Here is a 23358-nt window from a genome sequence, read left to right as displayed (position 1 = left end):
TTTTAAGCATAAACCACCTCCTTTCAGGCCAAACAAAAACAGCAATCCAGGGAACGCTTGTCATAGTTCAGTGCACACCCATGGAAATGATCCCACAAATCACACCTGTAAGCAACAACATAGCACGGGTGACAAATTTCTTTCCCTTTCCTTTTGCGTATTCACAAGTCAGGCAGGGATATACCAGGCAGCTCCTGGGCTCCCAATATGCTGTGGTTCAGCTTGCAAGAAGGCATGTCTAAACCCTACGTTTTTGCAGCATCATCCAAGTGAGTGGAAATTGTAACTGGGGAAGCAACACACCTGCTTCTTCAGTTCTCCCAACAACAAGGTAACAAGCAAATAAGCCTGGATGTATAGGAATGCAAATCGATTTTATCTTTATTTTTGCTCCAGACACCTGGGCCACCGAAAGAGTGCTGTGTGCTTGGATTCCTTAAAAACTCAATAAATTGCTAACAATACTGTTAGCTCAATAAAACCCACAACCAAGAGTCATTTCTTTCCAGCGGAGCAGCCATGTTATTCTGCAGCCCTCGGGACGACAGTGTTCTGCGGCCCCTTACAGCGTACTGTAAGTATGTCGTGACATGTGATTTTTATTCATCACCAGACATGGTTTTATGTGGCCTGGGAAGCTGACAAATCCACAAGCATCACTACGTTTTTGTGAGTTTTGTTTTTAAATAAGTTTAGATGTAGACAAACATCAAAATTCCATCCAATTCACACATCTGCAATCTCCCTATTTAAAGGATGCAATACAGCTTTGTTGTCAAGTGTTTGAGCTTGCACAAAAATAGGCGGGGGGGGGAATATTCATCATAATAAAACCAATGATCTTAAACAGGATTGAGGGCCCAATCCTATCCAACTTCCCAGCACTGGTGCAGCCATGTTAACAGGGTGTCCACTGCATCGTACAGCATGGAAATGGACATGAAGGGCTCCTTGAGGTAAGGAAACATTTGTTCCCTTACTTTGGGGCTGCATTGGCACTGGAAAGTGGGATAAGATTGGGCCCTAAGGCTGCAATCTTACACTCACTTAGCCTCAATGGGTCTCAATCTTGTGTGGACATGCATAAAATTTCTGCACGCTAATCAAACTTACCTGGCTGATTAAACTCAACTCTCCAGAAGCTCCTGCGCAGCTTCTGCAGCCTAAAAAGCTTCAGGGCATCTTTTGCAAGTAGCCTTTGTCCTTTGTTTGGAAGCTCCACTATACTCCAGACATCTGCTGTTTGTGGATTTGGCTTCTCTTCCTGTCTGGATCCGTTACCCACCCCCACGCCAGGATCAGCAAGCGCTTAGTGATTGGGCAATCAAACCTGTCCTTCTAGGTCAAGGGACTTGGATTGAGTGATCCGGTGGGTTCCACGCACCCAATCAGGTAACCTGACAACATCATCAAAGCCAAGTTAAATATTTCCCTGCCCACAAAAAGGGTTGGTTGTTCTCTGCCAGCTGTTAGAGTGACCCACTTGTTGGGAGCTCAGGAAGGAGCACCCAAGGCAGAACTGGGCGGGAAGGGGAAGATTGGACCTGGGCAGTGGCATAGCTAAGGGGGTGCAGGGAGTAGCAGTTGCACCAGGCATCAAGCTTTAGGGGGGCAACAAGCTGAACTTGACACTAGTGACCAAAATTGTGAAAATCTTGGTATGTATGAATAATACCATCATGTTATATATCATTGGAAAGGTAATTTAATACAGAATGCAATGAAACAAACTGCATTGGAATACCTGTATTCTATCAAAAGTTATGGCCAATTAACCATAAAATGAAAACACAACTGCCTTATGGAACGAAAAGTGGATTTGCTTAACTCAAAACTGACCTATGAGACTGATTGTTCTGAGTGCCAATGAGATGTTATTATGAATCCACATGGAACCAATAACTTTTTATTTATTTACTTAATTAAATTTGAATTTGTCATGGAGGGCAAGCTACAAAATCTTCTTTGACCCCAGGCAGCAGATAGATGCCTTAGCTATGCCACTGACTAGGGAGATGCAGCAGAGCAAGTGGGTGATGAGCTGCCGAGGGGAGCAGGTGGGTTCCAATTTTCACTATTTAAAAAGCCCGGGCGTGACATCACTTCCGGTGGTGACATCACTTCCGGGACAACATTTTGAGCTTGGCACTGGGCTACATGATCATTACCTACGCCACTGGACCTGGGAAGGGGGCAGAGATGGCAGCAGGCTCTGCCGTCGTATCCTATGCTCTCTCCCTGCCTGTTCTGCACCCATTCAAAACATTATATATCTGGACTTTCAGAAGGCATTTGACACGGTCCCTCACCAAAGGCTACTGAAAAAACTCCACAGTCAGGGAATTAGAGGACAGGTCCTCTCATGGACTGAGAACTGGTTGGAGGCCAGGAAGCAGAGAGTGGGTGTCAATGGGCAATTTTCACAATGGAGAGAGGTGAAAAGCGGTGTGCCCCAAGGATCTGTCCTGGGACTGGTGCTTTTCAACCTCTTCATAAATGACCTGGAGACAGGGGTGAGCAGTGAAGTGGCTAAGTTTGCAGTTGACACCAAACTTTTCCGAGGGGTGAAGACCAGAAGTGATTGTGAGGAGCTCCAGAAGGATCTCTCCAGACTGGCAGAATGGGCAGCAAAATGGCAGATGCGCTTCAATGTCAGTAAGTGTAAAGTCATGCACATTGGGGCAAAAAATCAAAACTTTAGACATAGGCTGATGGGTTCTGAGCTGTCTGTGACAGATCAGGAGAGAGATCTTGGGGTGGTGGTGGACAGGTCGATGAAAGTGTCGACCCAATGTGCGGCGGCAATGAAGAAGGCCAATTCTATGCTTGGGATCATTAGGAAGGGTATTGAGAACAAAACGGCTAGTATTATAATGCCGTTGTACAAATCTATGGTAAGGCCACACCTGGAGTATTGTGTCCAGTTCTGGTCGCCGCATCTCAAAAAAGACATAGTGGAAATGGAAAAGGTGCAAAAGAGAGCGACTAAGATGATTACGGGGCTGGGGCACCTTCCTTATGAGGAAAGGCTACGGTGTTTGGGCCTCTTCAGCCTAGAAAAGAGACGCCTGAGGGGGGACATGATTGAGAGATACAAAATTATGCAGGGGATGGACAGAGTGGATAGAGAGATGCTCTTTACACTCTCACATAATACCAGAACCAGGGGACATCCACTAAAATTGAGTGTTGGGCGGGTTAGGACAGACAAAAGAAAATATTTCTTTACTCAGCGTGTGGTCGGTCTGTGGAACTCCTTGCCACAGGATGTGATGCTGGCGTCTAGCCTAGACACCTTTAAAAGGGGATTGGACAAGTTTCTGGAGGAAAAATCCATTATGGGGTACAAGCCATGATGTGTATGCGCAACCTCCTGATTTTAGAAATGGGTTATGTCAGAATGCCAGATGCATGGAAGGGCACCAGGATGAGGTTTCTTGTTATCTGGTGTGCTCCCTGGGGCATTTGGTGGGCAGCTGTGAGATACAGGAAGCTGGACTAGATGGGCCTACGGCCTGATCCAGTGGGGCTGTTCTTATGTTGGGTGCAGATCCAAGGAGACGTGTTAGCACCATGGTAGTGTTACCCAGGGCAAGGGAGCAAACACTCCTGAACCTGAGGAGACTCCCAGCTCTAGCCCTGTGCCCACAAGAAACAGCAGTTGCCATTTCAGTGCCATGTAGCTCTGGGCACTGGCAAGGATAGGACTGGGCTTTACACTGGGGAATCTGGGGCTGAGAAAATTGAATAGCATCCCAGCTCTGTCTGCTGAGCATTCAGGGTCACTGCATCCATTTGGTGAAAATTTTCTTTGTGCTTTCCATCCAGGTTCAGGCTTTGTTCATCAGCCTCTGGAACTTTTACAATCCCCCTTTCTTTCTCCATATTTTAAAACTTCCTTTTTCTTCCTTTTAATAAACTTGTTACATTTTGACCCGTGGTCTCCTGGGTTTGTGTTCATGGGTAATTCAGTGGGTTGTCCTCACCCTGCAGACACTACTCTGGGTTTGGTTTTTAATAAGAATCTGTGAGGTTCAGTGCTCTCCTAGGAGAATTTTTAATTTCCTAGATGCTCCCCCTAACAACCTGGTCTCTGCAGCCTGCGATGGATACAAATTACCAAGGTTTTCTCCCCTGTTCAGCTGCTGGTCTAGTAAAGGGAAAACAAGAAGGAATGCATGTGCACTACTAGACCAGCCATTTTCAACCACTGTGCCGTGGCACACTGGTGTGCCACAAGAATTTGGGAGAAGGTCATTTATTAATAGGGCCAATAGGAGATGTGAGCTCCCACTGGCAGCATGGTGTGCCTTGTCAATTGTCAAAAACCTGGCGGTGTGCCTTGACCATTTTAGTGCCTTGTCAGTGTGCCATGAGATGAAAAAGGTTGAAGATCACTGTACTAGACACCACTCCTCTTGGCCGGCTGGCCGGCCTTCTCCCAGAAGTTCCTGATAATTTGTATGTCGGTTGAAAGGATACATGGATTCATGTACATAATGCAGGATTCAGAGGAACCGTTTGCTACAATAGGACACATGTAACAAAAGAACAAAATGTTTGCATGAACTGGGTATGAGGATCCAAGATTTGATCAAATCTGGGTAGAAAATCTGTCATATAATCAATGTAGTCCATTTTTTGCCATTTTCCAGACTTATGAAGACAATCCACTTTGCCTCACTAATTGCCCATGAGGCCTATTTGACTTCTAAAGCTTTACATAACACAGAAGCTTGTTTATTGAATTCCTAGTTATTAAATACTCTTTTCTTTTTTTAATGGGAAGCCGTCCTGCCCTCTGATGCAGGAGACCCCAAAGGAAAGGCTAAGGTCAGATGGTGGCCAAGAGGGCAGCCTGACAGACTTACTGATATTGAGAGATGCCTCATTCTGCTAACTGGACATTAACAGAGGTCAAGACACGGGAGCTCTCATCACAGCTTGACTGTCAGCCTTCTCTGTGACTCTGAGCAAGGCTGGTTTCTCTGCCACCCTTTTTTCTTCCTGCCTTGTCTGTTTAGATTAGACACTAAGACATGTTAGCAACGAGAGTTACGAGGTCGACAAATGTACAGCTTCTGGACTAGGGACCATCACTCTTATCCTAAGTCTTTGCAACACGGCAAGCCCTCCAGTCCTGATCCAAACTTTAACGTGTTCAAAAACCCGAATGGTGAACAAGCCAGAGGTGAAACAAGGGTTCGTATCCCTGATGTCCATTGGGGGACTGATGAAAACAACAGAACACACCAAGGGTGATGGCCCCAGACTTTTTCTTTTTTTAAAGTTCTTTCAGAAATTGAAGTTAAGCAAAGACAGCAAAGATAAATGGAAAATGAAAAGATTATGCCCCGCAATAGTTTGAGAGAACTTTGGCCCTTCTTAACTTTTGATCAATGGTTCAGTTGGATTTTTAAGGAGCAAAGGGAGCGGCCAAAGAAGGAAAATCAATTTTAAATCCCCCACTGAACGCTGAAACCCCACTGTAGGGGGACAAGTATCTCTTGTCCTCTTAGCCCAGTAACCTTCTTGCACATAACATGTTAATACAGGTAGTCCCCCCATTACAGACATTCAATCGGGGGGCATCCAGTTTGATGGACAGCCGCATCTGAGCTTTTGCACATGTACAGTACATCTAGCCTTGTGCTTTCACACCTGCATACTAGTGCGGTTCAGACTTATACTGGTTCCAACTTCTAGCAAACATCTAGAACAGAACCAGGATGTGAGGTGGGATTTGTTTGTACTCGGGCTATACACACACACACACACACAACCCACCCAAGTAGGACTTGGGTTCACAATCATAGTGAGATTGAGGTCTGAGGAAATGGGCCTGAGGAAATATGGGGTCAATGTGCCACCACTGAGCTCTGGCCAAAGACGGGAATTTAACCACAGCCAGACTATCAAAGAAATCTCTAGAAGAACAATATTTTAGAGCAGAATATGTTAAGACCAGCCATACAAAAGCTTCTGTGTCACCTCATTCTCTAACCTGAGCAACAAGGGGATCCTGCAGGTTGCAGGTCTCTGTCTCACATCTCTTCACCTCACCTCATTTCAGCTTTGCCATGCCAGCTCCTCATCGTACCTCCAGCCTTGCTCTCAGGCACAAGAATTGAGAGCGGGGCATGCATGCATGGTGGGATGGGAGATGAGAAAGAGTAAAAACTAAAGAGGAGAAATCGTGTTTTCCCCTGAAGGCCAAATCCACAGGCCCCTCGCAATACATTAGCTAATCATTACATGATAAAAACAACAACGTAATCTCTTAATACTGCAGTAAAGAGACGGCACTCTTCAGCAACACACAATGGGATGAAAAAAGCTCATTAATTAGCCGCTCAACTAAAACCAAACAAATGGGGCAACCAGGAAAAAAAAATGGATCATCCAAACAGCTAATTGATTTTTGCCTTATTCACTCATCATCTCCCTCTGCTACTTCACCACTACGTTCTTGCTCCTCCCTTCCATGGCTTTTGGAAGCTAGATGACATCAAGGGAGAAAATACCATCCCCGAGACTGTGACAGTGAAACATTTTTTAAAAGCCGGGAGTGCACTCCTGGGATCTCCAACTTGTGCTCGCTGCCACCTTGTATTAAGAACTGTAACAATGCGAGAGGAAAGCAGCCCTCAAAGAAAAGCGGTAGGAATTCAAGGGAATGGGGACGTGTTTCATCTTCATCCATCCCACCTGCCTAGTTAGAATCAAAGAGGAACTTAAACGGTTTACCTTTTGTGACCTGGGTCAGTGCTCTGTGCTGTCTCTGCTAGGGCCAAGGGCAACATTGGCGTCCTTCTAAATCAGCCTCAGGAATGATGGGAAGGCAGCCCTCTTGCATTGCTCGACTGTCATTTTTTCTGATGCCATCGTCTGTAGGGAAGAACACAGATCGGCTTAAGCCTGGAAGCTGAGAGTTCAATTCTGCTGTTGTTTCAAAACCAAACCAGGGAGGTTTCTTCATAAGCCAATTCTCATGTAATAAATACACATTTGTTTCTCAGCTTTTAGCCATGAACCTCAGGTTGAGCTCCAAGATATTGTAAAATTGGATTTTTGATTCCTGCAATAGACACCAACAGGGTTTTGTTTTGTTTTTTGAGGGGTTATTGTTGTTGCTGTTGCTAGAAAAGCCCCTGCATTTCTAAGGAAGCCAATAAGCAACCATACAAATAATCATTCATGGCCTTCATACCACAACAGAGTTTTGTCAACCACTCTGCTAGCCAGCTTCCTTACTGTGCAAGTAAAGTGAGAATTCTGGGAAGGCCACATTTGTGGCATGAAGGCCATACCAGGATCTTCAGATTAGGCTCTGGTTTGTGATGTGACGTCCCCACTTCACGCCAGGGCCTAGAGGCCAATATGTATCCAATCTGTAGAACTTTCTGGTTATTCACCTACAAATCTGGATGAACTTTCTGGGCACCTACAAAAGGAACTGTCCAATCATTTGGGAAAGCTCTTTTAGAAACACATAAGGGACACCAAGTGAATGGACAGAATCGTTTTAAGGCAGGGGTGTTAAACCCATTTCGTACAGCGGGCTGAATAGCATTCATGATGCCTGCTGAGGGCTGGAAGTGATGTCATTAGGTAGGTAGTGATGTCATTAAACAGGTCATAATCAGAAATAAGCACTTTTTTCTCACTTCCGAACTCATTAGCTGCAAATGACAAAAGAGAAAATGTGCAAATTTTGATCATATTTCAATATATGGGAGAGCTCAATTATCATGCAGGCCAACCTTTCAGCAGTGTCACCTCAGTACTGCTCAACAACTGAGAGCTTGGGGGCCAGATAAAAAGTTTCAGTGGACCGCATCCGGCCCCTGTTCCTTATGTTTGACACCCCTGGTTTAAGGAGACCAGGGGTGGAATAAATGGAGGACCACATAATAGAAGCAGGGATAGGGGCAAGGGATAAAGTGGAGCAAAGTGACAGGCAATAGGATTCAATGATTATAGATAATTTTAAGGAAGACCATTATATATCTGGCATACAGTCAATAACAGAGATGAAATGCATATCTTTTCTCAAATACTCCACAGCCCCTAAAAAGAACATATTTTTTTGAAAGAATCTCTTTATGTACCACTGTTGCATTTTGTACATTCCAATATTTTATAAGCAAGGTCCAAGTTACAGCAAATTTATTGCTATTCTTCATCTCTCCTCCCCCCATGTATACAGTTGACCTTTGCCAACCAACAAAGCAGAGTCCCATAATTTCTCTCTCTCTCTCTACCGCCATGTACAGAAGGAAAAGATCTGAAAATCATCCCATTTATAAATCCAATCTTCAATTTACTCATGACTGAAAAATCAGATAGAAGCCTAGACAGATAACAGATACACACAGCGGTTTTGAGACACAATTAAACCTTCTCCTCTGCTTCTATTCCCCTTTCCTACTCTTCATTTCAGCTTCCCGATATAACTTTGACAAAACTCTCTGAACCTTCCAAAATAACTGCATTTCAATTCTATTTCACAATGACCTGCAGTGGCATTTTTATTATCTACCTGAAAAATCTCCTGCGAGTATGTGAAACTCACCCAAGACTCACTAGTAGGACATCCTCCTCACCTAAATGTCCTCTACTTAAGTGCCAAGTGATGATCACACAATGTCTCCATCTAACACAAGCCAAAAATCTATCCAAAAAGTAAAGAAGTTCAAGACAGGGACAACCTCCTTTGTGACTAGCGACAGCACATTTTTATGCTGGAGAAAATGTCACCAAATTTCTATGACTTCCACAAAACTCTCAGCTGAAAACTCCACCCACTCCATCTGCCTGCAACAAAGTTTTTTATTTTGCTTTTCATCACTTCCAGTTGATGGTGATGGTTGGCAACCTTCAGTCACGAAAGACTATGGTAGAAGCCTACAGCACCCGGTATTCCCAGGCGGTCTCCCATCCAAGTATTAACCAGGCCTGACCCTGCTTAGCTTCCGACTGAACTTCTGCCTGTCAGTGACAAGGCAGTGTTTGGTCTGAAGTTTCCCTCCCAGCTGTCAGCCTTACCAGTCAGGGCACGGTGAGACAGCTTCTGTAGACAGCAGTGCGGCATAGGCAGTGGCCCTCATCCATCCAGCCTTGCCAGGACTCCATGGGCCCCCACTGGGCAACACTGCCTGCTGCTTCTCTCATTGGCGCTAAACAAGATGAGCTCGTTCTCCTCCCACCATCCCTGCCTTACACGGTTGCAGATTATGTTGCTACCATCCTCACTGCTGTCTGGAAATGGGAGGTGGTGGACTGGTAAGAGGTTTCTGCCCACTGCCTCCCCACAACTCCATTGTTCCATTACCCAGTAGCAACCACTACTGCTCTTGGAGGAGCATCACAGTTAGCAGCCACCAATACTGGACAAGAGGTGGTGGTCATCCTCCTTGCCCTGCCTCCACCATGGCCCCGTTATCCTATGGTGGTGACTTTTGCTGCCACAACTGGTCCTTCCAGACAGTGGTGGGGAGGACTACTGCACTCCTCCTCTACCACGGCTTCATCAGGCAGTAGGTGGTGGTGGACAAGTGAGGAGTGCACTCCTTGCACCCCATGCTAGCCCGCCCCCTCCACTGCTGCCTTGCCATAATTCCGTTGCCCTTCCAAGCAGAAGCTGCCACGACTGTGGCTCCTGCTCCTCTCAAGAAAGCATCTATGGAAGCAGCCATCACTGATGGATGTGAAGGTAGGACTTCCTTGATTCAAATCTCACCTCTTCTCCCCATGTTTCTATGGAATTCCACTGTGATGAAGAAGAAAAAAATCAGCTTATAGAACATAATAGGGGCCAGTGTGGATGAAACAGCTGACTAATGCTTTCCATGGCTTGATGAAAGGTAAAATGTGCACTCTCCCCCCTCCTGGTTCAGGAGCATTAGACCACATGATGTTCCACCTCCTATGTGTGGCATAATAGCAAGCTGCATAGGCAAGATGGGGTGCACAGATCTTCACTTCTCATTGTATAGTGGACAGGGCCAGTCAGATGTATCATCTGAACCACTCCAGGCTCTCCAGAAGTTTGTAGTATTAATTTAGCCTGCACGTTACAAAATCTGGCATTATTTTCTTTTGAATCCATAGCATCTCAGCTTTGTTTTTGAAAATGTAGATTTACAGTCCTCATGGTTGAGAACAGCTTTAAAAGTTTAGATGCTCATGTGTTCTGTCATGCAATGCTGTTTTTCCACCCATAGTCCCAACAAAAATCTGAGCTTCCCAAATCTTGGGAGAACATCTTGCATCTCAGTCATAACATTTGGGATTTTTAAGCACAAAATTCTAAATACGCACACACACACACATTCTAACTTACAGCATTGCCGATCATCAAATCCACCCAGCTTGGCAATGGATCTGTTTCTATACTGCTCTGGGAAGTCACAAGTTATCATTGGATAATTCCTCTGTTCTCTAAAGTGAACTGCCTCTAGCTTTAAATACATTATAGACTGTATACATTTGCTTTGTTGTTGTCTTCCCCCCCCTAATTTTAATTACACGGCATTAATCAGACCTCTGACACTGGGTTGCATGACCTTCTATCCAGAGGTGAAAACAAATAGCTGAGCTTCTGCTAAAACAAAATAAATGCACTGTGGAAACCATTCCAGAGGAACACATGGTCTCTCCCACACAAATATTATAGCTGGGCGTACACATTCCCACACTCCATATGAAGCGGTGACACAGGCGGCATAAGAAAAGACATGCCTTGCCTCAAACAGGCAGTATAACAGGCAGGCATGACATAAAGAAAAGCCTGGGAGAATTGCAACGCTATAATCTGTGTTTCACTGATGGGGAAATAAAGGGCCTTGCTTGATAAAGATTGCCTGAACTGCACAATATGTGAAACTGTTACTTAGTAGTTGGAGAATAGACATATGTGTCCACCCGTTAGTGGCACTGTGGTTATTAACCAGGATGGGGGGAGGGGGTGTGAGAAGATCCAGGCTTCCTTCCACAAGAGGATGCTTCTGCTGCAATGAGAACTTTCCCAGCACTCAAACCACAGTTGGCCACAAGGAAATACAGAGGGCCAAATTAAATGTTATGATCAACATGTCACGGATGCATTTTTCTTTAAAATTGCTGCCACTGGATGTATGGGGGGGGGGGTGGTTCAGAACTAGACAGCAGTGCATAGGAAGGGGACCTGACAGTTGGAAATTGACCCACATGTCCCCGAGGCAAGTATATGCTGGTCAAGGTACCACTTGCTGCAGTGGCACTTTCCAAGGCCATATACATTGGGCATATCAAGCAGAGAGAAAAGGGTGAGACTTCCTTTCCTCGTGCATGATGGTCCTGGTCCAGACCAACAATGGGGGCCCTAATAAAATCCCTAACCACTATATACCGGACTCTCCCCAATTTTATCAAAATCAGCCCCCCCCCCCCGCCTTCTAAAATCTGTAGGTAAAGGGGCCATTGCAAAAGGTAAAGAAGTGGGTAACTTCTACCTCTCCTGTAATTTGAGCACTTCATGATTTAACTCTTTGGCTGGGGTCAAATCAACATTTGCAAGTGATCATTGCTGGGAAAATGCAATTTCCTCAAACATAAGTGACAGCAACAACAGTCTGATGCAAAGCAGTCCCTCCTGGGAAGAGGATATAGCGGTAGGAGTGGCTTGCAGGAGAAAAACTGCAAGGAATGGGAGGGTGGCATGGGTGGCTGGAAAAAAGGCAGGCCCTCATTGAAAAGAAGTAGCTTCAATCCAAACCTGGATGGGGGAATGGGGAAGAGCTGTTGCTCAGTACCAAAACACCTGCTTTCCATGGTTCAATCTCTGGTTCAGTCTCATGGTTCAAGGCTCTGGTTCAATCCTCAGGTAGGGCTGAGCAAAAGCCCTGTTTGAAATCTGGGGCAGTGGCTGCCAGTCAGTGGAGACAATACTGAGCCAGACAGACCAATGGCTGAACTCCTCAGGTAGCAACTTTCCATGTTCCCTTGAGGATCCATGAGATTGTGACCAAGCAAAAACTGGGAGCACAACTCAACAAATGGCTACACTTCCTTAGTCTACAAACGCGGCATTTCGTTCCCACGCCAAATCGGGTAGATCAAAGTGTCATTTTATTGGCGTTTCCTGCAGGTTATTTTACACCTGCAAAACATTTTTCTTCTTTGCAAGTATTAACTGATTTGGGGTTACAAAGCCCATAAAATAAGAGGCTGATCCTGTTCAAGGGGTTTCTTTTCCGGGGTCAAAACGTCTCTCATAGCCTCCATTAAGTTCACTCCCAAAGGATCAGCCTGGCCAAATTACTTGCAAGATATCAAAATTGGCTTTAATGAGAACTGAACAGAGAAGCCTTTGCATGTTCATCCTCCCCAACGACAACTAAACAGGCCAGTTATCATTAATATCAGAAGCGGTGGTGGCCGACTAGTGCTACCTACCTACCTCCTTCTACTCTCCCTGCCTGTTTCTATAAAAAAGGAGTTCTAAGTGTTGCAAAGATAGGAAGAACCATCACAAGTGAGGTGCCCGGTTTATTTTCTCGCCACCAAGGCTCAAGTGCCAGCCCTCGACTGACAGTGTCAGGTTAAATATAGCACTCAGATTGACTATGGCCTCCCCTTTAATGTCACGGTGACAGCTTTTGCCAGCTCTCAGTGCGCCATTACAGTGAATGTGCTGGTGGCAAAGGATGCCTCTGGGATAGAGTTGGAGGAGGGCCATGCAGCACAGCACAGCTTTTCTGTGTCACCACCCCAATTATTCCTCCCTTCCACTGAAGTACAGACAGAGTGTTGACTCTGTACTAAACCTGATATGGATTTTGCATCCAAAATCCTGCAACTGTATAATGCAGATTGAGGGCTAGATCCAATCCTGGGCCAGCACCAGTCTCTGCATGTAGTCCAGGAGACAGCTGCCACAAGGGTGTTGTAAGGCACTTTGTGGCCAGGCACTGGCAAGATGGACACTGGGCCTCTGTGCTGGTCAGGAACCATTGATCGTGAGTTCCCTGCTGAGCAGTGGGGAGGTGTCCCAGGGTGGGGGAAGGTAGAGAGGTGGTGAGACTGGGCTGCAGGAGGGCAGGGAGGAGGGTTGTTCAGGCCTGGGAGGAGACAACAAAGGAAGCCTCGGCCAGATCCTAACCCCCATCCTGAGCATGAGAGCCCTACATGGGGCTATTCATTTCTGCACCAGCATTTGAGCTGGTCCAGATCCAAGTAGCCTCACTGGGCAGGTTGGGGCTCAACAAAAGGCAAGGTAATTAATCTTCCATTATCTCAGGGATACCTCCATTACCTCTGGCTGCCTCCCTGACTCCACGGGACTCAACAGCGGCCATTTTGGCGCCATTATACCGCATTATAGGCAACCCCATTACAATTGTGCTTTAAGTCATTTGCAAATGTCTGGTTATTTTGCATAACTTATTGGGATGTGATAGTTACAGGAAGAGACAAGGGAATATGCTGGAAATCAGCCACCCACCTCCTTCACAGCCCCCTGCTTCTTCCAGTTTTGGAGATCTCACCAGCAGACATTCTCCACATATGTTCAAGTCGCCCTTTGCAGCCTTAAAGAATAGACACTCACTTCAAGAAGAATCTGAGATTCTCAGAACGTGCGAGGAGCCCCGCTGGATCAGGCCCAAGGTCCACGGTAACCTTACTAAACAGAGCATGAAGGCATCAGCCCTGAGGTCAAAGCTAGGATGCTCACCTTCATGCCAAGTACCAACTTCTGGGCACCTATGCGGGCCGGTTGCTGAACTATAGAAAACACGCAGATATATAAAGAGCTACATCTTATCCAGCACGTTGAAGAACAAATTGCAGTGTGTTTGGAGCTGGCTTATAGCCAAGAAGAACGACGGTCCAGAAACATGTTTATATCTCTCCTAAAACTGTCACGAAAGGTAAGTGCTTGAAAAGAACACTTACCTACTTGGAAGAGAAAGTTCCACCTGCTTCCCCTGATAAGAAGAGTGATACATTGAGTGCCGTGTACTGATGGAAAGCAAACCTAAGCCCAAATAAATGATAGTGGACCATTTCTAGTTGCTTTTAGTCAACTGATCAATGGTGGATGTCAAAACAGAATGAAAGACTCCACTTACTGAAATGACTCTATTTCAGAACAGACAGTCCCAGAACACACACAGATACACAATTTGTGCAGCTTAAGGGTGAACAGACAACATTTGTTATTTTGTTCACAGATCTTCCCAGTACCAAGGTGAGAAAGTTCTGTAATTCTTTCATGACAAACAGACACATCAATTTACTCCTATATGATCAAAGAGAGGTACTGTACCATCACGAATTCCAGGCTCTGTGCCCAGGGTCAATGCCAGATTGCTGAGGTCCCAAGGCAGACCTTGCACTGGGGCCTCTATGACAACCGCTGTTGGTGTACTGGGCATTAACAGTGCCACTGCTATTGATGTTTCACAGGCTGGGCTGACCAGGTGGGAACTCTGATTGGCACTGGCCATCACCCCACGTCCAACCTGGTTAACCTCTGATGCCACTCCAGCCGTACATTGCAATATCTGGATTTTGCGGTTCAGACCTATTTACATGCACACAATTGGTGTACCCAGCATGCATATGTATTCACCCGTTACATTCAACTTGCATAGACTACTACATGCAATCTATACTTTTCCTTTTGGGGTGGGGGTGGTTAGAGTCCAGATTCACTTTTTAAATTAACATATGTACACTAATTCACATGAAAACATGCATACATACACAGTCACATGCAAATGCATATGATATAATGTGTAGCCCTGCCCAGGGTTGATTTAATTAATCAGCTGCATACAGCATACATGTTTGCAACCCCAACAGGAGCGCACTGGCCAGCCCTGCCCTGATGCACTCTGCAGTCCTGCCTTTTGGAAAGAGCACTGAATGCAGAGGCAAATGCTGTCCTCTGAGGAGTGATTCTGCCTCCATGGTTTGGAATGCTCGGCACCCAGCTTTCCAAATCACGGGAAGGATCACTGTAGATTAACTGAAAAGTGGATCTTCCAGAGCAGGGGTGCCCAAACCCCGGCCCTGGGGCCACCTGATGATTCCCAATCCGGCCCTCAGGGAGCCCCCAGTTTCCAATGAGCCTCTGGCCCTCCAGAGACTTGCTGGAGACTGCGCTGATCTGATGCAACTACTTTCAGCGTGATGGCCAACTATTTAACCTCTCGCGTGAGCTGTGGGACAAGGGCTCCCTCCACTGCTTGCTGTTTCACATCTGTGATGCAGCGGCGGCAGCAAAGAAAAGGCTGGCCTTGCTTTGTGCAAGGCCTTTTATAGGCCTTGAGCTATTGCAAGACCTTCATTCATTCATATAAATTCCATCTCTAATATATTCATTTATGTAAATTTATTCAAATTTGAAATATAAATTAATTCTTTTTTTCCCGGCCCCCGATGCAGTATCAGAGAGATGATGTGGCCCTCTTGCCAAAAGGTTTGGACACCCCTGTTCCAGAGTGACACAGGAAGTAAGCTCTATGTGAAAGCGAACGCTCAGGAGTTATGAATCAGAAGGTCAACTGAAAGCTTGTCTGCTGTCGGGTGTTTCCAGCTGAGCACTGTAGAGCCTGAGTGCACTGCAGACTTTGATGCTTGCAGGGCAGTTCAGACCTTAAAGATGTTTCAGAAGTTATAGCAATGCAAAGGAAACAAAACACAATTTGCTGTACTTGTATCGTTCCTCATTATGCAGGATGAGTCCATGCTATCGGCACGCACCCTCTTTTTTTAAAAATACACTTACTGATAGCTATGGAGGTGTTAAAGAGGGGACGATATTAAAGTCTGGGAAACTAAATAAGCAACCATGTCACAAGTACTAGTTGAGTCAGCCAAGAATTTGGAAGGAATTTAGCCATGGAATGACTGAGGCTGATAAGAGAGCTGTGCTATCTCTGGCGGGAGACAGATTTTTTGCAAGAGAGTTTGGATGGAAGGGACCCTTGCAAGGAACTTTCAGAAAAGGACATGGAAGATTTAACAGACCAGGTCAGTCCAGCATCATCAAAGACCTACCTCAACTGGCGGAGACAGGACTAATATGCATTCGTTATTATATAATTACTAATAATATTACCAGTTACTATATTAGTAATTATATATAATTACTATAAAATAAATTAATATTAATAATATTAATAATTAATATTATTAATATTAATAATTAATATTATTAATATTAATAATTAATAATTAATATAAAAATATATAATTATATACATTGTAATTATATATTACTAATATGCATTCATTATTGTTACATTTGTATCCAGCCCTTACAAGGAACATTTCAGAAATTCTCCTGCGTGTTTTCTCTTTTTTTTTTTTTTCCTCCCCTCTTTACCCCACAACAATGTACAAATGCTTGTATGCATTGATTTTAAAACATGCAATGATGTGCTGGTCTGATCCTATGTACATTTGTTAACCTGCTTGTCTGCTAATGAGATTGGACACACATCAATGATAGCTTGTGCACACTGGCAAAGGAGTGGGGGAAAACAAAAATAGAAGATCAACAGGAAGAAAATGGTGCATTGCATAGTCTGCTGCAGCTTTCACTTTTCAAACTGATTTTAGAAGCCCTTCCTGTTAAATCAGAAGACTAGCGGAATGGCATGCAAGGCTCAGCCACTGCTGGACATCTGCATAGCCCCAACCCTGACTCCAGGAAGCTTGGATCAGCCTATCAAATCAGCTTCACCTATTTTATCACTCAGAACAATTGTCCCATGGTTGAAAAGCCCAAGTGAGTTTATGGAGATTCAAATTATGGTCTGCTCTACCCATCACTCTAGATGTGCTATAGTTCAAACATCTCCGAAACTTTAATAAACATTCTTGCTGAGGAACTGTAGGATATCCATCAAAGTTCCCAGGATATCCTTTAAAGTTCTCCTTTAAAGATTCCAGGATATCCTTAGGAGCCAAGTCATCTCCCAGCATACATCTAACTGCTTAACCCATTTCTGCCCAGTTCACAGGTGTACATATTTGATCCCTGTTGCTTATACGCAATGCTGGGCAGAAATGGTTTAAACCAGTGGGCTCCAAACTGGAGACCACTGCGCATTGGAAAAGGTGTCCCTGGAACAACCGGCACTTACGGTTCCACCAGGGAGTCCTCCTTCCCCACTGCCGCTCTCCGCCAAACTGCATTCCAGACTGCCACAACTTCCTGGAAATCCGGACGCATCAACTGCTGGGATAGCAGAACCCAGAAGCAGTGGACCAGTTTGGGGGAGGCCAGTGGCGGGGAAGGAAGGCTCCCTCACAGAATGGTAAGTGCCGTTCCTGCGGGGGGGGGGCAGGGCTCTAGATCCGGAAAGCCCTGTTTTAACCTGGAGAGCAGCTTGCCTCTTCAGCAGTGAACAGAGAGAGCAGTGAGCACTGATATAGTAACTCCCAAAAATGGAAGGACAAGGAATAGAAGAACCAAGAGAGGAGACTTGGGTTATAAAACAGGAAGCATTTTGGGAAGGCATGAGAAAGCATCTTGCAGAAAGCTGAGAAAAGAGGGGGGACATTCTGTGATTCTTTGAACCAAATCTGCTGTATCAAGTAGGCAGAACCAGATTTGGCAGTGGGAAGGACTGGGGAGAGAAACTTTCTCTTATGCAATGAGGTAAGTAAACGTGGTGATCCACAAAGGACAAGCAAATGAGAACTGCGGTCCATTACCTCAGGTTTATGGTTTTCATTATATCCGAAAATCTGAACTAGCTACCTCAGCCAAGAGAGGAAATTTTTGCAGTCCCTTTAACAGGATGTGACCTCCAAAAGGAAAAAAAATGTTCTTCCTCAATGAGCTAAAAAGACTATTTGGGATGACTAACAGCAAAAATGATACAGAGGAGTTATTTGTGCCTAGACCCCATGGTGTCAATATAGCCCCAGTTCCGAGAAGCTAGCCTGCTGTTGAGCATTAGTGTGGCAAGTTTGTTTTCAAGTTTTATTAATGCCCAGTAATGGTCCAAAGGGATTAAAGAATTAAACGGCAAAACACAAGGAGAATGGGGATGAAGAATAATGTCAAGTACAGTGTTATCCAGAGGAGCCAAGTCATTTCCCAATGAAAATTTAACTATTGAAGCTGAAAAGCAGCTTGCCTCTTCAGCAGTGAACATGCCTGACATAGGGTCCAAGCCTATCCAACTTTCTAGCACCGGTGCAAGGGCAGTGCAGCCCCAAGATAAAATGAACAAACATTTCCTGACTTTGGGGAGGCCTCCGTGACTGCCTTCCCCCAGTGCATGCCCCATTGGCACCGCTGCACAGTCACAAGAAAATTGAACCCATAGGAGTTCAAAAAAAAACATAAATATAAATTACTGGTTCCACACAAACACCCCTTTTGGGCTTTTGCTTGGAATGCCATGTTCGATTTTAATCAAAATATTGGAAGTTAATAGACTGCTCAAGATCAGGTGATGAAAAAGATTAGAGTTATGGGGGGAAGAAAGTAGATGATTACCCAGTTGAACTCAATGTTACAAGAGTTGCCGAAGCGAAGAGACGAGCAGGATTCAAAATAGCTATTTATACCGTTGAGAAAAATATTCACCATTGCATCAGAGAGTCAGATTCCTTCTCCTCCACCCCCACTCCTGCTACATGTCATCTAAGTGAAACAAGATGAAATGCACATGCTAATATGGGAATTTATTATTATTAAGCAGTATTTATATACTGCTTTTAAAAAAAAATTCAGAAAGTGGTTTACAGACAAAAACCAAATTATTAAATGGCCCCCAGCCCCAAAAGGGCTTACAGCTTTAAAAGATGCAAAAGAAATACCAGCAAACAGCCACTGGAAAAGACATTAGGAAAAGGGATGGTTACTTTCCCCCTGCTGAATTTAACAGGAGCACAACTAGAAAAAGTGCCTTTTGCCCATTCACAGAGCATATGATGACTATGCATGGATTTCTCCAGGCTGAGAAGCCCCATCCAGAAGAGTCACATGTTCCAGATTGGGTTAAAAACCTGTTAGGAGGGAGAAAAAGGAAAGCAGGAGGTCGGTCAGGTCAGGCTCACTGTCATGAACCATCAGCAACTTTGTACAAGCACTGGGGGAGGGAGGAATAGTGATTTGAAACGGTCCTCTTCCCATTGTCTTCTTCTCTGAATTTAATGCAACGGGCAGCATGCGCAGCCTTGACTCCAGTCTTGGGTCATGTGTCTCTTCCCATAAAATTTGGAGAAAGATGAATGCTTCCTACAGAGCTGGAACACAGAGCTTCTGTGTTCCTCTTATATTTAGCAGAGGGAGAGCGAAACTGGTCCTCTTCACCCCATCATGGCATCTTTTCCAGCGGCTGTTGCTGGTGTCTCTTCTGTATTTTTTTTAGACTGTGAGCCCTCCAGGGACAAGATAATATTGCTTGATTTATTTTATTATGTAATCAGCTTTGTGAACTATTCTTATGGAAAAGTGATATACAGGTACTACTTATTATTATTTATTAATAATGTTATTTACAACGACAAAGGTACTGATGTATGTTGTCAAGGCCAGCCCACCCATGAGGACAACTGAAATGCTCACCTCATAGCAGCTTGGTGGGGGGAGCCCATCTCTGTTTGCCTACTTACCTCCATCACTCTTCTTCTTTCCTCTGAATTGGAAAAGTTTCTTCACACAGACAGAGAGAAAGAGGAAGTGCAGAGGGGAGGAATGTGCCGAACTAGAAGACTGGAGAGTGAAAGGAACAAGGACTGGCACATCATTGGGCAAGGGGGTGCAGAAAGTGGCATGCCACATCAGGAGGTCTTGAGCTGGTCCTACCCATAGCGTAAATGCTTATTCTACTAGTATCTTTAGTAAATAGGTTCAGAAAGCACTTTAAAAGCCTCCCCTGAATAGGGTTGACCACAGGACAATGGAAATGAGCATATAGACCAGCAGGAATACACTTTCAACACACTTGTCTAGATACAACACCAAACCATGATTTGAGCAACCCACAATTAAGAGCCCATAAGGCTCTCCATAAGGTAAGGGCAGTCTAAAAACGGTATAAAATGATAAAACATGATATCCTGCTCAATTAACAAAACACCAAAATTTATCCATTAAAGTGGCTGTGGAGTATCTGCGAACTGTTCCAAGCACTTCAGACTATGTTTCTAAGGGCACAATCCTAACCAGGTCTACTCAGAAGTAAGTCCTATTTTGTTCAGTGGGGCTTACTCTCAGGAAAATGTGGGTGGGATTGCAGCCTAAGCCCCTAACTACACAGGCAGTTTTGCTACTTTCTCCTAACCAACTGTAGAGTCACTTGAGCCAAGAAAAATGCGTGGAGCCCTATGTTCGCCTACTCTTAAGTAAATGCACAGTGCGGCTCAGTTTCGAGCCACGCTGTGTATTTACTTAAGAGTAGGCAAACCTGCCTCAGTCCATTTCAAGGGGCAGAACAAGAAGAATGCAACCCCACCAGAGTGATCCCGATCTGATAAATGCAGGGACCAAAAAACACCCAAGAAAGAAAGCCCTCCCTCCAAGCTGACAAATGTACTAAGCCCTATGGAAAGCGAAACTGAGCTACACATTCAGATTTACTCACAAGGAAGCAAACATGCCTTGGCTCTGATGAAAGGCCAGGCAAAAGGGAGATCAAGGCCACAAGAATGTTCCCCATCTAAAGCTCAACAAATGCTCCAGAAGTCATGGTGCAACCATGGTAAGGTTGTGGGTGGTTTTTTTTTTTCTCCCTGCTGTTTAAAACTAGGTCCCCCCCCCCCCCAGCAATTCAGTACTATTTTCAATTCTGTTGGTTAAGTTGTTATCTTCTAAATATTTCTATTGCAATGTCTGGGGTGTTTTAATGCCCGTTTTATGATTGTGGTTTGACAGCCACATGCAAAAAACACATACATATCACCTAAATGACAGTGATTACACTTGATAAAAATGCTTTAAAATTGATTAAAATGTTAATTTGGAATAAAAACATAACACCGCTTTCAATCTTTTTTTTTTTTTTTTAAATAAGGCTAGCACCAAAATTCATGAAAAAATAAAACCATTTTAGACTGCCCTTAGCCATAGGTTGAGCTTGCAGGCACACAACAAGCAAATGAAGATTTGTCTGCTTTTGTTGCCTCATCTTCTCTGGAATCAGCTTCATAAGTTCACTTTCACTATGATGCAGCAGCCTAACTGCATCAGATGGTCCTAACTGTGGTTTGCAAACCAGTTTCCAAATGTGGTTTGGAATCCTGGTTTGTTGACCCAAACAAACAATGGCTTTGAGCAGGATCAGGTTTTAGTATACATATAGAATTCAAAGTGGGGAAAATGTAGATTACAAGTTAGGGCCTTCATGACATTCAGACCTAGTTATCCACAAACAATTATTATTAACTAATTAAAACAATTACTACACATGCAAAACTCTCATGGAAAAAGCATCCAACAGCCTACTATGAACTGAAGTCCATCAAGATAACATGGACCATTATCTGCAGTTGTGTATAAGAGGTCATTATCCACATGTTAGGCATGTAGGTTTGAGCCTCCAGAGATGGCTAAGTGTGGCTGAAAGTGTCCCTAAGTTTATGTATTTCACCTATATATTCTGCCCATCTGCAAAAAGGCACTCTAGCCCAAGAGACAACCACATAAAAAAATTTAACACATAATAAAATCATCAATTAGTAACATTAGAGAATGCGACAGCAGTGGCAACTCAGAAAAGCAACAATAACAACCTTAATCGCTATTAACAATGAGGAAGCCATAAAAATGAGAGACACGTTACAGCAAGAGAACTAATTAAAAGTTGGAAGGAACTAAAACTGTGATGCTACTTTTGGAGAGTTTGCAAGGATAGGCCTAGGTGGGACCTCCTTATCTAATGACTTCTATAGCATTGGTGTCACAACTGAGGAGGTCAGAAGAGGGTGCCATTTCAGATGGTGCGGAAGGACAGAAAGTTCCTTGGCAAGTTTGCAGGACCATTCTTGCACACAGGAATCTTCTTTATGCTGAGGGAGACCAGTGGCCTATCCGGCTCCTTACTGTCTGCACCAAGTGGCATCAGCTCTATAGGACAGCCATTTTCAACCACTTTGCTGTGGCATATTGGTGTGCCGTGAATGGTCCACACATGTGCCACAGGAATTTGGGGGAAGGTCATTTATTAGTAGAGCCAATAGGGGATGTGAGCCCCCCACTGGAAACATGGTGTCAATTGTCAAAAACCTGATGGTGTCCTTTGACCATTTTAGTGCTTTGTCAGTGTGCCATGAAATGAAAAAGATTGAAAATTGCTGCTCTAGAGTTTCAGACCAGGAATTTTCCTGGCCCTATGTGGAGATGCTGTCTGGAGATGGTGCCAGGGTTAAACCTGGAAACTTCCACATGCAAAACATGTTCTCTACCACTGGACAACAACATTGGCTTCTCTGAAATGCTAGAGATCCCTGTACTTCTAGCCCTGATGGACATCTTGCCTCCATGATATCTTGGGTCAACTTATGATTTATTATTATTATTATTAACATTATTTTTACCTCACCTTTCTCCCCCAGCGGGACTCAAGGCAGCTGATTTATGGCCACAGCTTATGACCCTGCACAAATGTCATAAGATCAGTTCAAGTAATTACATGTGTTGGCAACTCAAAATCTCAGAGGTCTGGGCCAGAAGACCATCTCAAGAGAATAATGGACTAGGAGAGAGCACTAGCATTTGATGCCAACTGTGTAGAAGACAACGAGATTTTGCAGTCCTCTTCCAGTGACTAAAATATTTGGAACATGCTCAAGATTTTGTAAATAAAATAAGTTATTACTCATTAGAAAATGCTACTGTAAACTTATCCTCGTCTCTCTGTTTAAATATTTTATTAAGTTCCTTTAACACATTTCTGCTTCCTAAATACTCTACTGGTTCTGTGCCAATGATCTAGACACAGTCTTTGCAGCTGCAGATTGTGGAGCTGTGCAAAGCACCAAGATTTCCAGCTGAAAATTACAGCTTTGGGGGCAGACAGGTTAGGGCAGGGGTACTCAAACTGGTGGGTCATGACCCACCAGTATAAGAAGCCCTGTCTCTGACCTCTTAAGGGGCTGGGAAAGGGGGGGAAGGCAGCAACACGATCCCCAGCATTGTGCTGCTGCCAGGGACAAGGAAGGGGCTTCCCTACAGCCGGTTCCAGCCTCCAGGGAGGTCCAAGGAGCCTGGGGACTCACACTCTGAGGGTGTCCCAAGCCTCCAACCATCTTAAAAAAAATTTAAAAAAAGAAAACAGACACACACAGTTCCAGTTTTGCAGTGAAAACAGGAAGTGGATGCTTTTTTCTCCCTTTTTCAATACA

At 44.5% G+C, this 23358-nt stretch overlaps 1 protein-coding gene across 6 annotated transcripts in view; it reads right to left on the bottom strand.

Moving 5' to 3' along the window:
- Positions 1-23358, bottom strand: part of CHRM2 (cholinergic receptor muscarinic 2) — a 187464-nt gene that overhangs the window by 147294 nt on the left and 16812 nt on the right. For all 6 annotated transcript variants that reach the window (XR_010794736.1, XM_066633838.1, XM_066633835.1 and 3 more), the window contains one exon: positions 6748-6888. The gene's annotated coding sequence lies outside the window, so the exon portion shown is untranslated. The remainder of the gene's footprint in view (positions 1-6747; positions 6889-23358) is intronic.

Source organism: Tiliqua scincoides, chromosome 7 (genome assembly GCF_035046505.1).
Source record: "Tiliqua scincoides isolate rTilSci1 chromosome 7, rTilSci1.hap2, whole genome shotgun sequence".
NCBI lineage: Eukaryota > Metazoa > Chordata > Lepidosauria > Squamata > Scincidae > Tiliqua > Tiliqua scincoides.
Note: the sequence above shows the minus strand (reverse complement) of the source record. Positions and strands in the feature narration are given on the sequence as shown.